This window comes from Scyliorhinus torazame, chromosome 10 (genome assembly GCF_047496885.1).
Source record: "Scyliorhinus torazame isolate Kashiwa2021f chromosome 10, sScyTor2.1, whole genome shotgun sequence".
Taxonomy (NCBI): domain Eukaryota; kingdom Metazoa; phylum Chordata; class Chondrichthyes; order Carcharhiniformes; family Scyliorhinidae; genus Scyliorhinus; species Scyliorhinus torazame.
In genome coordinates, this window is record NC_092716.1 from 64,505,097 (window position 1) to 64,521,832 (window position 16,736).

General features: G+C 48.1%; 1 protein-coding gene across 2 annotated transcripts in view; it reads right to left on the minus strand.

The window, feature by feature from the left end:
* The window catches only part of LOC140430611 (uncharacterized), an 896,055-nt gene that overhangs the window by 342,310 nt on the left and 537,009 nt on the right, over positions 1-16,736 (minus strand). The window lies entirely within an intron of this gene.

Below are 16,736 nucleotides of genomic sequence, written 5' to 3' on the forward strand. Positions count from 1 at the left end.
CGGTACCTAGATGTATTCCAGCCTGGTTTGGGGAAAATAAAAGGGGCCGTAGCCCATATCCAAGTTGAACCAGGAGCATCGCCGCACTATTTCCGGGCGCGCCCGGTGACTTACCCCTTGCTGGAGAAGGTAGAAGGGGAGGACACTCGTTTGGAGTCCTTGAGTATTATCAGGCCCGTCCGTTTCGCTGACTGGGCAGCACCAATTATACCTGTAATGAAGCCAGATGCCACAGTTCGCTTGTGCGGCAACTATAAACTTACAGTGAATAAGGGAGCAGAAACATTTGCAAAATTTGGAGGCTGTCCATTGACGCTTTTCAGCGGCTGGAGTCCATTTATGTCGTACAAAGTGCGTCTTTCAGGCGAAGGAAGTAGTCGAAGTAGTCTACTTGGGTTATCAGGTGGCCCGCGAAGGTTTGTACCCGTCGCAGAGAAGGTGCGCGCAATTCAATAGGCCCCCGCCCCGACTGACACTTCACATCTTCGTTCTTTTCTCGGCCTCGTAAACTATTACGGGAAGTTCCTCCCCAATCTGGCAACTACGCTGGCCTCGTTGCACCTTCTGCTAAAGAAGAATCACATCCGGGTTTGGTGTCAGCCGCAAGAAACCGCTTTCCGATGGGTAAAAGAACAATCGCCGTCGTCTGGGTTACTAACCCACTATGATCCTGGAAAGCCTTTCCTCATCACGTGTGATGTATCCCCATATGGTGTTGGGGCCGTCCTGTCCCACAAGGAGGAGAACGGGGCCGAGCTACTGATAGCTTTCGCCTCCCTCACATTGACTGCAGTGGAAAAGAAGTACGTGCAGATCGAGAAGGAGGACCTGGCAGTGTTTTTTGCGGTGAAACGCTTCCACCAGTATGTGTATGGCCGCCACTTCACTATCGTGACTGATCATAAGCCTCTGCTGGGACTTTTCCGAGAGGATAAGCCAATACCGCCCATTGCTTCTGCACGAATCCAGCGCTGGGCTTTGTTGCTCGCCGCATACGAGTATTCTCTGGAGCACAAACCAGGTACGCAGATAGCAAATGCTGAAGCACTGAGCCGATTGCCTTTATCGACCGGCCTCATGTCGACCCCCATGACTGGTGAGGTGGTTGCCACCCTAAATTTTATGGACTCCTTGCCTGTCATGGCATCACAGATCCGTGAGTGGACCCAGACGGAGCCAGACCTGTCAAAGGTTCGGCACACAGTCCTGTATGGTGGGCAGCATAGACAGCTCCCAAGTGAGTTGCGGACATTTCCTCCAAGTTGTCAGAATTTAGCATGGAAGACGGTATCCTCTTATTGGGGTCTCATGTGATTGTCCTGGAAAAAGGACAGGTGCTGATACTAAGGGACTTGCACAATGCGCATCCGTGTGTGACCAAAATGAAAATGCTGGCCCGGAATTATGTCTGTTGGCCAGGCCTCGACACCGACATTGAGAGAGTGGCCCAAAATGCTCCATTTGTTAGGAGCATCAGAAGCTTCCGCCGGCCGCGCCCTAACATCACTGTGAATGGCCGGGACGGCCTTGGGCGTGCTTAAATGCGGATTTCGCCGGCCCTTTTCAGGGATCCATGTTCCTTCTATTAATCGATGCCCAGTCTAAATGGTTGGAGGTGCATAAGATGGTAGGCACAACATCCTGCGCAACAATCGAGAAGATGCATTTGTCTTTCAGTACGCATGGCCTCCCTGAGGTGCAGGTCACGGACAACGGCACCCTGTTCACAAGTGAGGATTTTGCGAGGTTCATGAAGATGAACGGCACACGCCACATCCGCACTGCTCCATACCACCCGGCTTCCAATGGGAAGGCGGAACGCGCAGTGCAGACATTCAAACGGGTCTAAAGAAGCAGTCTTCCGGGTCTATGGACACGAGACTAGCTCGGTTTTTGTTTTCATACAGGACCACTCCACATGCGGTCACTGGGGTAGCTCCCGCCAAACTCCTAATGGGCCGGAGATTTTGCACCCACCTTAGCATGGTTTTCGCGGAAATTGGCGCAAAAGTACGCCGCACTCAAGAACGGCAGGGACATAACTTTTCTCGGCATCAGCCGATTCGGCAGTTTGCGCCCGGTGACCCAATGTTCGTTCAAAATTTTGCTGGTGGTGCCCAGTGGGTCCGTGGCATTATCTTTCGCTGAACGGGCCCTATCTCTTACCAAGTGCAAGCCCAGGGTCGTCTTCAGCGCAAACATGTAGACCACGTTCGGTTCAGAAGACCATTTCTTCGAAAGAATCCCCGCTCCTGGAGCTCAATTCTACAGCCACAGAGACCAGACACAGTGGGGAGTATTCCTCACAATCTTCCTCTGGTGCCACACTCAAAGCCTGCGCAGGTCGTTGCAGAACCGCGTGGAGATAAAGACGCCAAGATGATGGAGGCAGCGGACTCCGACTCCGAGATGGAGGCACAGGACACCTCAGAGGGGTAGTCCTTGGGCCCACGGGCCGTGGATGTACAACCGTTGCGCCGTTCATCACGGAAATGCTGTTCTCTGTCTCCACCGCCCGATCCAGCGCCTCGTGCAAATGGTGTCCGGCCTGCGGCAAAACGAGTCTGACACCCTCCTTCGCCAGGGTCTTCAGTGGATTCCTTGGACTTTGGGGGTGAGGGATGTTGTAACCTGCCTGCTTACCACTGGCTGGGGACTAATGGCAATCCCACAATCCTTAGGGAGTATGAGCTTCCCCAATGAGGGGGGCGGAGAAATCATTAGCAGATTCCCTGCATAAATAGAGCTGGCCAGTATGGAACCAGCTAGAGAGGAGTGAGCAGCAAGGGCTGCTGCTGTTGTGTATATATGTGTTATTGTAAATAAATGTTATTTCTTTCTATCCTTCAACTCGTGCTGGATTCTTCGTGGCCCTCACAAAATTCACTCTGGTTGATCTTAGCCTGTGCTTGCTTAGCAACAAGATGTTGTTTTCTGAAAAGGGGTACAATTCCATTTTAGTGGCAGAACAATACATTATGAATTACTTTGTGGTGGCATTGTCCCTTTGCGAGGGGTGGGGGGTGGGGGGGGGGGGTGGCGTGTAGTTCTGGGGGTCACATGACCCATCAGGCCAATCGCAGGGAGGCACGTGCACCAAGAGCAGTTGTTGACAGTTGGTGTCTCGGAGCCATTGAGTTTAGAAGCCTCCTCATCGCTGTCCTGTATATAATTGTTTTTCCCCAAAACAAACCGCTGTTCATTTACCTGCCTTGTTGATTGTCAGTTCCTCGCAGCCATTACATTTGTGGATGAGGTAACGCAAAACTTTTTCTGTCATCTGCTGGAAGTCGGGAGAGCAGTCTGTGAATTGTAACCCTTTCGGGCAACACTACTCACCAACTTGGGAATGCCAAAATGCACAGCATGCCAATGGGCGAGGTCAACCAAGTGTTTCATCAGGAAACCTCGGGGAGTCAAGGTGCCAGGGATGAGGGCGCTGAAAGCCACGAGTCGAAAAGCAGCGAACAAGGCAGGGTACAGAGATACAGAAAGTCCAGCCTGCAGATCAAGAACTTACAAGACTTCTACTGGTGTGGTGGAGTGCACCTAATGGGGAGTTGTAAATTTAAATATGCAACGTGTTTTGCCTGTAACAGAAGGGGGCATTTTAGAATTAAATGCAGAGCCAAAAAAAACTACCACGAGTCAACAAAACGCCTACTACTCTGGTGCATAGTTTAGAAAATGACCCTGAAGAGGAATTGGAATTTTACAAAGGAAACAATATTAAAATGAGCAAGTCAGCCCCAGATGCAATTGCGTTAGTAGTGAACGGACAACCACTACGAATAGAGGTGGATACAGGAGCTGCTGCCAAAATCATAGAGCAGACATACTGGTATCTGCAAGGTGGGGTCCAACCCCTTACATTAATAATAATAAGCACAAGTAAGCTTACATTAACATTGCAATGAAGTTATTGTGAAAGCCCCTAGTCGCCACACTCCGGCACCTGTTCGGGTACACCGAGAAAGATTTCAGAATATCAAATTCACTTAACAGCACATCTTTCGGGACTTGAGGGAGGAAACCAGAGCACCCGGAGGAAACCCACGCAGACAAGGGGAGAACATGCAGGCTCCGTACAGACAGTGACCCAAGCCGGGAATCGAACCTGGGACCCTGGAGCTGTGAAGCAACAATGCTACCCACTGTGCTACCGTGCTGCCTCAGGCTGGCCATGTACACTGGAGAAGCCTTGGAGATACTTGGTACCACAGCAGCACCAGTAACCTGCCAACATCAGTCAGCCCAGTTACCAATCAACGTGGTCAAGGGCCAAGGACCAAGACTCATGCAGCAAGATTGGCTCTGATAGACCCGATTAAATTGGCTGGGGATTGTCAGCATTAATGAAGCAGGGATACACTGTTGATAGATGGAGTCCGGGAGGTCTTCTTATCGCTGTCCTGTATGTAATTGTTTTTGCCAAAATAAACCCCTGTTCATTTACCTGCCTTGTTGGTCATCAGTTCCTCACAGCCATTACACATTTGGTGCAAAACTCCTGACCTTGAAGAGCAGTGTACAACCTGACTTGCCAGAAACGGATGTCACTGGAGTTCCAGTGGTATTTGGTGAGAAACACAAAAAGAGGCGAAGGTAAAAGACTGAGAACGGGACGGGAAATATAGAAAGCAACAACAGATCAGGGAGTAAGGAATTTACAAACATAATTTGAGGAACGAGAGAAAAGACACATTGTTGATGTTATCCCATTATCAGCAATGACAATTACATTTCCTAAAAGTAGCTGCAACAATTCCTGAGTTTTTAGCTGGTTTATGATTTACCATAACTCAGCATCTTGCTCTCATGCCCACCTATCCATCGCCAGTCTGCTGAAATGTTCTCGTGAAGCCTGGCGCAAGCTGGAGGAGCAGAATCTTGTTTTCCGTTGGGTACTTTGCAGCCCTAGGGACTCACCATTGAGTTCGGCAATTTTAGACTTTGTTCTTGCTCCTCCATCTTAAATGTCCCTTTTCAAAAATATTCCAGATATGTATGGCTTTAATGCAAAACACCCCACCGTACCTCACACCCTTTTGTTCTTAAAGTTGCGACATTTTGTTGCAGTTTCTACAGTTCTAACACATTCTCCCTCCCTTCAGTTCTGACAAAGAGTCTAAGGATTCGAAACGTTAACTCTGTTTCTCTCCTAATACATGCTGGCAGACCTGCTGAGTTTTTACAGCGCCCCTGTTCTTGTTTATTATTTACCATGTTGTTTACAGGATGGTAATGCACAACGTGCAGGATTTCACTCAAATCTGTATGTACAGCATCAGCATTTCACAAATTATTTGGGCCAAACCGAAGGTAACTGTGATGGATCCCTTTAATGTAAAGTTGAACGCATAGAATAGTCTGTTTTTGTGCCCACTCTCTCAGTTGTAGCCCAGAGGAGTTGCTTTCTGTGAAAACATATGTTTCAGCCGCCTGCTGAATGCTTGTCATTTTTCAAGCAACTTACTGAGTTGCCAGATTAATGTGTAGACTAACATGAACTGACATTGTCTGCATTCTGCATAACACCTGACTGTACATACAGTATTGTATTGAATATTTTACTGCAAAATTGCATGGTTTAGAGATACAGTATTTGTCATCACAATGTACCCAGTAAAATGCTAAATGGTTTGAAGCTGAGGAAAGAACTGTAAAATTCAAAAAGCAGCAAAGGAAGGACACTAGCATATTCTTACATTGTGTCTGAAAAAGAAGGATTTTCTGGACTTTCTTTGGCACAATAAAGGATCTTTACTTCCCAGCCATTGTAACATTTTTCATAAGCACAATTTCTTGCCCAAGAGAAATTTAATGCACACACGAAACCATGTATCTGAACGACCACAAAAGCAGCTGGTTACATTCAGGTAGCAGTGAAAGGAAATCTCAACAGTAAGTGTCATAATATATCATGGTGCAGACACACACTGATGGACACACAGTGGGACCAATCAACATACACAACACCGCAGCCAATCACCAGTGAGAGCACACGCAATATAAAGACAGGGGACATCAGAGTTCCCGCTCATTCGAGTAGCAGCTAGCTAGGAGCACAGAGCTCACAACCTGCAACACAGACATTCACCATGTGCTGAGTGCATCAACTGGTTAGGACAAGGCAAAGGTCTTTAGTTAAAGCTGGTATCGTATTTACCCACAGTTCAAGCATGTTTAAATAGTTTACCTTTTAATAAAATAGTGTTGCACTACTTCAAGTGTTGGTGACCTTTTATGTGATCCAGAACACCCAACACATCATGATACCAGGGGTGGTTGCATACTAGCACTTCTTAGACATACCTGCAAGTGATCTGCCTTCCACCAGCATTCCGTCATTCTGCAACATGGACAACATCAGCCCGCCGCCGCCGCTCCGCATCGCCGGCAACCTCGGGGCCAAATGGAAGATTTTCAAACAGCGCTTCCAGCTCTACCTCGAAGCCACGGGCAGGGAGGGCGCCTCGGACACCAGAAAGATTGCTCTTCTCCTCTCCACGGCCGGGGACCATGCCATCCATATTTTCAACTCTCTCACCTTTGCAGATGACGAAGACAAGACAAAGTTCAAGACGGCTTTCCTCAAATTTGACACTCACTGCAGCGTAAAAGTGAATGAAACTTTCGAATGCTACGTGTTCCAGCAGTGTTTGCAGGATAAGGACGAACCTTTCCAATCCTCTTTAATGCACCTCCGCATCCTTGCGCAATCTTATAGCTACGGGCCCACCTCCGGCTCCATGATACGCGACCAGATCATTTTCGGTGTTCAGTTGGACCCCCTACATCAGCAGCTGCTCAAAGTAAAGCAACTCACCCTAGCGACCGCCATCGAGACCTGTGTCCGACATGAAAATGCCACCAGTCGGTACTCCCATATACAAGCGGCTGAAACGGCGCGGCAAGGTCCCCATGAGGCGGAACGGGTCCAAGTGATTGAACACCTCCAGGGTCTCAACCTGGATGAGAGTGGCCATTTCGCGCGCTTTTCGCGGACTCCCGCGCTTGTACGCACCAAACGAGGGGACGGCGACATGGAGGAACGTAATGCGCAAGTGCGCACTACGCAGGACCGCACTGCGCATGCGTGATGGTGCAGCGAATGTGCTGACATCACAACGTGTGGCACCTGTGGCTCCGCCCATTTAAAGTGGCAATGCCCCGCAAAATCTCGACAATGCCTACGATGTGGAAGACTTGGCCACTATGCTGCCTGCTGTCGAGCAGCTCAGCCTTCCAATTCATATCGCTTCAGCCAGCCTCGCAGTAATGTTCGGGCAATTCAACCCACGGTCACCAAGTCCGATTCCGACCTCCCACACAGCAGTGACACCGAGGACCCGAAGGCGCCTTTTCGAGTCGGTGTCGTAACGAAAAACAGGCTGTCCCCGAAGCAAAGACACCAGCCGCTGTCGGTATACAGCATCGATCCAGACGGTGAGTGATGTGCCACCCTGACGGTCAACCGGTCACAAGTATGATTCCGCCTGGACACTGGTGCCTCCGCCCATCTCATGGCGTGGTCTGCTTTCCAAAGCCTTCATGTCAAACCAACCATTCTCCCATCGGCCTGCCACCTATTGGACTACAATGGCAACATCATTCCTGCTACCGGCTCGTGCCAACTCGAAGTGACGCACAAGTCACGAAAAGCCATCCTTCCTTTCGAGATCGTGGGCTCCTCGAAGGACTCTCTGCTTGGCGCACAGGCGTGCAAATTGCTAAACCTCGTTCAAAGAGTTCACTCTCTCGCTCCTGATGACACGTCTGCCTTCCAGGATGATGACTTCAGGGCGCAACTGAACGCCAGCACCGCGACGTCTTCGAAGACATGGGCATGCTCCCATATATTTACAAGATCCTACTCAAACAGAACGCCACAACTGTGGTGCATGCACCTCGCAGAGTCCCAGCACCCCTCAAGGACCGCCTCAAGCAGCAGCTGCAGGATCTCCAAGACCAAAGAGTGATCTCCAGAGTTACGGAACCAACCGACAGGGTCAGTTCCATGGTGTGCGTAAAGAAGCCTTCCGGCGAGCTCAGAATCTGCATTGATGCAAAGAATCTGAATCGCAACATAATGAGGGACCATTACCCAATCCCCAACCGCGCGAAGAGATCACATGCGAGATGGCTCGGGCCAAGCTCTTCACCAAACTTGACGCCTCAAAAGGATTCTGGCAAATTCAACTAGACAGGTCCAGCAGGAAACTGTGTACCTTTAACACCCCTTTTGGCAGATATTGTTACAACAGGATGCCGTTTGGGGTCACATCGACGTCAGAAATATTCCACAGGATCATGGAATAAATGATGGAAGGCATTGAAGGTGTTCGCGTCTATGTTGACGACATAATCATTTGATCCACCCCCATATCAGTCGCCTCCAGCGCATGTTCAAACGCATACGGGAGCAGGGCCTACGCCTCAACAGAGCCAAACGCTCCTTCGGCCAGACGGAACTCAAGTTCCTAGGGGACCACATCTCCCAGTTGGGTGTGCGGCCGGATGCGGACAAGGTGGCTGCCATCACAGTCATGAAAAAGCCAGAGGACAAGAAGGCGGTCCTCCGATTTCTGGGCATGGTCAACTTCCAAGGGAAGTTCATCCCTAACCTCGCCTCTCATACCACAGCTCTCAGGAACCTGGTCAGGAAGACAACAGACTTCCAATGGCTTCCTGCCCACGAGCGGGAATGGAGAGAACTTAAAACCAAACGTACCACGGGCCCGGTATTGACCTTTTTTGATCCAGTGAAAGAGACAAAAATTTCGACCGATGCCAGCCAATCTGGCATTGGGGCAGTGCTCCTGCAACACGATGAGGCCTCATCATGAGCCCCCGTTGCATATGCGTCACGCGCCATGACCCCCACGGAACAGCGCTACGCGCAGATAGAAAAGGAGTGCCTGGGCCTGTTGACCGGTGTCGTCAAATTTCATGATTATGTGTACCGCCTTCCCCAATTCACCGTCGAGACCGACCATCGCCCGCTGGTCAATATAATACAAAAATACCTGAACGACATGACGCCTCGCCTCCAGCGCATTCTGCTCAAACTCCGGCGATACGACTTTCAGCTCGTATACACCCCGGGCAAAGACCTGATCATAGCCGACGCTCTGTCCAGGGCAGTCAACACCCCGTGTGACCCAGCGGGATTCGTCTGCCAGGTTGACGCCCATGTGGCCTTCGTGGCCTCCAATCTACTGGCCACGGACGAACGCCTCGTCCAAATTCGCCACGAAACTGCAGCTGACACCGTGCTACAGCGTGACATGCGCCACCTGACAGACGGGTGGCTCAAGGCCAATGCCCGCAGTTCTACAACATCAGAGACGATCTGGCGGTAGTCGATGGTGTCCTCCTGAAGCTGGACCGCATTGTTATCCCGCACAGCATGTGCCAGCTCGTCTTGGAACAGCTACATGAGGGCCATCTTGGCATGGAGAAGTGCCGCCGACGGGCCCGAGAGGCAGTGTACTGGCCCGGCATAAATGACGACATCGGCAACACAGTGCTCAACTGCCCCACCTGTCAGTGGTTCCAGCCGGCCCAACCACGTGAGACCCTACAGCCCCATGAGTTGGTCACGTCCCCTTGGTCCAAGGTCGGCATCGAACTGTTCCACGCACTGGGCAGGGACTATGTCCTGATTGTAGACTATTTTTCAAACTACCCAGAGGTGGTACGTTTGTACGACATCACATCGTCTGCAGTCATCCGTGCCTGCAAGGACACCTTTGCTCGTCACGGCATCCCACTCACTGTGATGTCGGACAATGGCCCCTGCTTCGCAAGCCAGGAATGGTCCAACTTTGCCAGGAGGTATAACTTTGTGCATGTGACATCCAGTCCCCTGTACCCCCAATCCAATGGCAAAGCAGAGAAGGGCGTCCACATCGTTAAATGGCTCCTCTGCAGGGCTGCCGATGTGGGATCCGACTTCGACCTCTCCCTGCCGGCCTATCGCTCGGCCCTACTGTCCACTGGCCTGTCGCCAGCCCAGCTGCTCATGGGTCGCAACCTGAGGACGATGGTGCCGTCCATTCATGTCCCAGACCTTGACCACGTTCCGGTCATTCAACGAATGCAACTGTCTCGTGCACAGCACAAGGCGGCTCATGACGCCCATGCAGCTGATCTCCCTGCTCTGGCTCCAGATGACAACGTCCGCATTCACCTTCCGGATGGCGGCTGGTCTGCAACTGCTGTGGGTCTTCGGCAGGTGGCTCCCCGCTCGTTCCTGGTTCGTCTATCGGATGGTTCCATTCTGCGCCGTGATCGGCGTGCCCTTCGTCTCGTTCCGCGCTCGCTACGTGATCCTCCGCCAGTGCCACGCCCTCCTGTTGTCCCTGACCTGGACTATGCAGAGATTCCAGTTACTCTGCATCCTCCTCACTCTGACGCAGTCCAGCCCGCTTCTCAGCCGGTGACTCCTGACCCACCCTTGAGGCGGTCAACCAGAATTTGTCGCCCACCTCAGAGACTTAATTTGTGAACTTTGCACTAATAGACTCTCTGGTCTGTTCTGTTCTTCCGTTTAATCGTTCAAGTGGTTTGTATATAGTGTTCATCTCGTTATTTGTGTGACACACTGTCTTTTTCTGCACCAGGCACCTTCCCATGTAAATAGCTTAGTTTTATGTACATAGTCCTGTAAATATTTCGCACACACGTAGTCAGGAACATTCACCACAGACTATTTATTGTCACTCAGGCACATTTTTTTATATAAAAGGGGGGATGTCATAATATACACCAGTACATCATGGTGCAGACACACACTGATGGACACACAGTGGGACCAATCAACATACACAACACCGCAGCCAATCACCAGTGAGAGCACATGCACTATAAAGACAGGGGACATCAAGTTCCCGCTCATTCGAGTAGCAGCTAGCTAGGAGGACAGAGCTCACAACCTGCAACACCGACATTCGCCAAGTGCTGAGTGCGTCAACTGCTTGGGACAAGGTAACGGTCTTTAGTTAAAGCTGGTATCGTATTTACCCACAGTTCAAGTATGTTTAAATAGTTTACCTTTTAATAAAATTGTGTTGCACTACTTCAAGTGTTGCTGATCTGTATGTGATTCAAAACCCCCAACACATCAGTAAGGTCAGAAATAACTGAACTAAATAGAACGCTGGGAATGAAATAAAACCAGAAAAAAATGGAAACGGAGGGCAGGTGAATTTTACAAAGCAGTAAAAATAAGCAAACGGTTCTGGTATAATTCTTCACTACAGCTCAAATCTTGAGAGGTTCACAGCCAAGATGTGGAGGTACCTTTTCTACAAATGCTGATTAACCTACAATGCAGTTCCAGCACTTTCTGATTTTTCTTCAGGAGGGGGTGGCAGCTTCTGAAAAAATATCATGCAGCAGTGATCAGAACACTAAACATTTGTTCTGGCTCAAGTTTTGATGTTTATCTTGCCAGCATTTCATTAAGTACTGCAATCTGGAGAATACAACCAAAATGAAATTCAGCTTTAGCATCAATGCAGAACAGGCAGTTGCAAATCGATCGCCCATCATTTTATTATCCTCGTAGTAAAATGGAAAATTGGTGTGTACAATAGGCATAGAATCCATAGAATACCTACAGTGCACAAGGAGGACATTTGGCCCATTGAGTCTGCACCTGAGCTTGGAAAGAACACCCTACTTAAGCCCATACCTTCATCCTCTCCCTGTAATCCAGTAACTCTACCTACCCTTTTGGTCACTAAGGGCAATTTATAATGGCCAATCCACCTAAACCCCACGTCTTTGGACTGTGGGAGGAAACCGGAGCACCGGGAGGAAACCCACGCAGACACGAGGAGAAAATGCAAACTCCACACAGACAGTCACCCGAGGCCGTAATTGAGCCCAGGTCCCTGAAGCTGTGAGGCAGCAGTGCTAACCACTCTGCCACCGTCCCGTCCCTGGTAGATTGGACAACCAATCTACCATCTTCAACTCCATCAAAGTTGAATTTGATCTATTTCTAAGGAGAAAGGGAAAAACATTTGGGCTGAACATCAAATGGAGACAGCATTGACTGTAAATCAAAGTACCCATCAAAAGCAACAGTCAGGCAGCAGAAACTATTCTCAAAGAGACATTTTCACACCAGGTTACAGGTGCCAGGAGATCTATTAAGCATGCATTTGAAATGTAACACCTGTAATAACAATAAGCAGCAGTACGAGCATCTTCTCACTAGGGAACCGCAAAGAATAAGGGCATGCTAGTCCAATCAAATAGCTGGTCAAATTGATTTAGAATTAACTGGTTCAGAACTGCAGCACTTAATTCCTGAAGGTACTGAGGATACTCTTGTGGCATAAATATTAACAATTCTCTATTCTTTTAGTAGTTGGATTTCGTTGAGTTGCATTTTATGGTGCTGAAGGATGGAGTGGACATGTTTAAGTTGAGTTGTCAGTCTCTGGACTGGCATTCTGGGTGCGCAATGTCATTGCTCTCTGCTTGGGACTGGTTTAGGCTCCTGTGGGGTGTGAAAATAAACAGCAGCTGCACTGTGGCTGAGCAGAGTCAGTCAGCTTTGAGCTGTCAGCCCGCCAGAGCAGAGTAAGCTTGAAAACACCTAACTGGCTCCTTTTTCTTTCTCATCGACACTCTTTATTCAACAATTTCAAAGTGGTTCATATTGCTCTCTTCATGCTAATACATTATGTATGGGATACGCAGCAGGATTCAAAAAATTACACAAAAGAAATTAAATCACAAAGCGGCAACAGACACATAATTCCTGAGACCAAAGAGTGAGTTATGCAAATCTGATTCACTGGTAATTTATTTTCCCTGAATCAAAAATCACCTTTAGCTTGTACAACAGCTTGAAGGGCTTTCTGAAGCTCTGCGTCCACTTATAAAGGGGCTAAGGGAGTCCTCCCAAGGATCTCACCAGGTAGCCTTCCGGCAAAACTGTACCAGAAAAATGGACGGCCTTTAAAGAGGAGATAGTTCAGGATACAGTAGAGGCCTTTCCACAGGAGGAAGCATAGGACAAACAAATCCAGTGCTCCCTGGATAGTAGCAGTGGTAGAGAGTAAGATTAAACAGAGAAAAGGGTTTATATGACAGATGTCAGGTGAAAAATACAACTGGGAACCAGGCTGAATGTATAATGTTCAGAGTGGAAGTGAAATTTGAATTAAGAGAAGCAAAGGGAGAATATGAGAAAAGACTGGCAGCTGGGCATATAAATGATGAAATGGTGGTAAAAGGAGAAATGGGAAGCAAATGGGAATTTATGCCTGTGGTACATGAGGCAATATGTACTATGAGATACTATTTTTTTTTATTCGCAGGCTGTGCCAGCATCCCTAATTGCCCTTGAAGGGGGCCATTAAGTGTCAACCACATTGCTATGTGTCTGGAGTCAGATGGAGGCCAGACCAGGTAAGGACAACAGATTTCCTTCCCTAAAGGACATGAGTGAACCAGATAGGTTTTTCTGACAATTGTTTCATGGTCATCATTAGACTTTTAATTCCAGAAAATCTGAGGTGGGATTTGAACATGGCAACCCAGAGCATTACTCTGGGTCTCTGGTTTACTAGTCCAGTGACAATACCACCATGCCACCACCTCCCCTTGCATCTGTCTTTAGCAATCAGGAAGATACTGTCCAAGTCATAGTGAAAATTGAGACAGTGCATGTACTAATAAAGAAGAGGCATTAAATAAGCTGGTTGTATTAAATGTTGATAAATCACCAGAGCCAGATGAGATACATCCAAGTATGCATTAAAGTGTGGACATTACAAAGGTGTTGCCCATAAATGTATGATCCTCCTTTTGAGGTTATGGCAGTGGACTGGAGAATTTCTAATGCAACATTCTTGTTTAAACAAAAACACAGGCCAGTGAGTTTAATCTTGGTGATGATAATTCTTTGAGAAATTATAATCAGGGACAAACTTGACAGTTGCTTGAACAAATCTGGATTAGTTAAGGAAAGCTCGCCTGGATTTATTTAGGGTAAACAGGGTTTAACTTACTTAAGATTTTTGATGCGTTAACAGAAGGTTGATGTGATGTATGTGAGCGTCCAAAAGGCATTTGATAAAGTGCCACATAACAGCCTTATCAGCAAAGCTGAAGCCCATGCAATAAAAGGGACAATGACAGTATGGGTACAAAGTTGACTGGGTCGCATTAAACAGAGAATAATGTTGAACGTTTTTTCCCAGACTGGAGTAAGTTATTCAGTGGGGTTTCCCAGGTAACAGTGTTAGTACTGCTGCTTTTCTTGATATATATTAATGCCCTAGACTTCGGTGTACAGGGCATAATTTTTAAATTTGCAGATGATGCAAAACTTGGAGTATTATGAACCTCAAGGAAGAGAGGTGATAAACTTAAGACAAGCTAGAGAAATGAACAAATAAGTGGCAGATGAATGTTAATGCAGAGAAGTGTGATATGATTCAGTTTTGTAGGAAGAATTACAAGAGACAATATAAGATAACAGGTACAATTGTAAAAGGAATGCAAGCCGACGATCTAGAGATTGTCATGTGAGAGTACCTTTAAGAAATGGGTGCGTCAGAAATGTACCTTTAAGAAATGGGTGTTTATCAGTGATGTCAGAGTGTGGGTGGAGCTGGGCTGTCTGTTAGCTTTTTACTTTCGTTTAAGGCTGTTTGCTGCAGGGTGTGTTTTAGTTTCATTTTCAGTGTTGGAGCTGAAGCCAGACAAAGCAGGTGTACTGCTGTTCTCTCTGCCATCAAAAGATTATCTCTTGATCATTTGGTGAATTCAGAATTATAAATGTTCTCAGTAGTGAATGTAAACCTAATGTGCTTCTGTTAAAAGGTGTTTCTTTTGTCTTCTGGATGTTGTTTGGGAAGTTATTAAGCATTACTTAGTGTTGTATTCTTCGGGGGTTGTATTTGAATTAATGGTTCCTAAGATGTTCACTGTATATTTTAAAAAGGTTAACTTGAGTTCATAGAATAAACATTGTTTTGCTTTAAAAAACACTTTTCCATTTCTGCTGTACCACACCTGTAGAGTGGGCCGTGTGATCCCCATACCACAATCTATTAAAAGTTGTGGGTCAGGTGAACTCCATGATACACTTTGGGGTTCTCTAAACCCTGGCCCATAACAGGATTTATTGAAAGTGGCAGGGCAGGTTGAGAAAGTAATTAATAAAGCATACAGGATCCTGGGGTGGGATTCTCCGACCCCCCGCCGGGCTGGAGAATCGCCGGGGGGGGGGGGGGGGCGGCGTTAATCCTGCCCCGCCGCCCCATCGCCGGCTGCCGGGTTCTCTGGCGGCGGTTTTTTGGTGGGGGCGGGAATCGCGTCGCGCCGGTCGGGGGCCGTTGGCAGTGCCCCCCCCGGCGATTCTCCGCCCCTCGATGGGCCGAGTGGAGAATAACCCCCCTGCGCATGCGCTGGGATCACGCCAGAACACACTGGCGCTCCCGCGCATGCGCCAACTCGCGCCATCCGGCGGAGGCCCTTCGGCGCCAGCTGGCGCAGCGCCAACCCCGCTGGCGCCAGACTAGCCCCTGAAGGTGCGGAGGATTCCACACCTTCCGGGCGGTCGATGCCGGAGTGGTTCACACCACTCCTCGGCGCCAGTACGGCCCGCCCCGCCGGATAGCAGAGAATCCTGGCCCTGGACTTTATTAATAGGGGCACTGCATCATAAAGCAAGCAAGTATTGATTCCAGTCCGGTGCACTACACTTTCAAAAGGATGTGAGGGCATTAGAGAGAACTTCACTTGTGTGGGTAGATTTGAGAACCTGGTGCTGCTTTCCGAAGAGAAGAGTAAGAGGAGATTTGATGGAGGTATTCAAATGAGGGGTCTGGACAGATCGGATAGGGAGAAACTGTTCCTGTTGACGTAAAGAGTGTGAACATGAGGTCACCAATGTAAGGTGATTGTCAAAAGAGGCATCGATGAGATGAGGAAAAACCTTTCTTGTGCAGCGAATGGTTAGGATCTGGTATTTACTGCCCGACAGCATAGTGGAAGCAGAGTCTATCCAGGCCATCAAAAGAGAACTGGATAATGATTTTAAATGAAAGAATTTGCTGGGCTACTGGTAAAAGGCAGGGAGTGGGACTGTTTGAATTATTTTTATTAATTCTTTCCTGAGCTGTGGGCATTGCTGGTGAGGCCAGCATTTGTTGCCCATCCCTAGTTGCCTTTGAAACAATTTGCTGAGACATTTCAGAGGGCAGCTAAGAATCAACCATATTGCGATGGATCTGTACTCATATCTAAGCCAGACTGGGTAAAGATGACAGATTTTCTTCCCTAAAGGACATTAGCCAGCCAGACGGGTGTTTACAACAATCAGTGATGACTGTGTCATGTGAGGGTACCTTTCAGACATGAATGTTTAAGCAATGTACCTTTAAGAAAACAGTGATGTCAGAGAGTGGGTGGAGCTGGACTTTAGGTCAGCCATTTTGCAGGTTTTTAGTTTCAGTTTTGGAAAAACAGCTTGTCTGTGGGTTTCCAGAGAGCTGCAGATTTTGCAGTTTAGTTTTGCAGTTTTAAAAACAGCTTGTCTGTGTCTGTGTTTGCAGTGAGCTGTGATGTCTGCCATAAAAGACCATCTCTGGATCATTTGTGTGATTTAAACTCATAATAGTAAAACCTTTAACCTGATGTGATTTTGTTTAAAGTTGTTAAGTCTCTTGGAAGTTTGAAGGAACATTTTAAGGAATTATTTA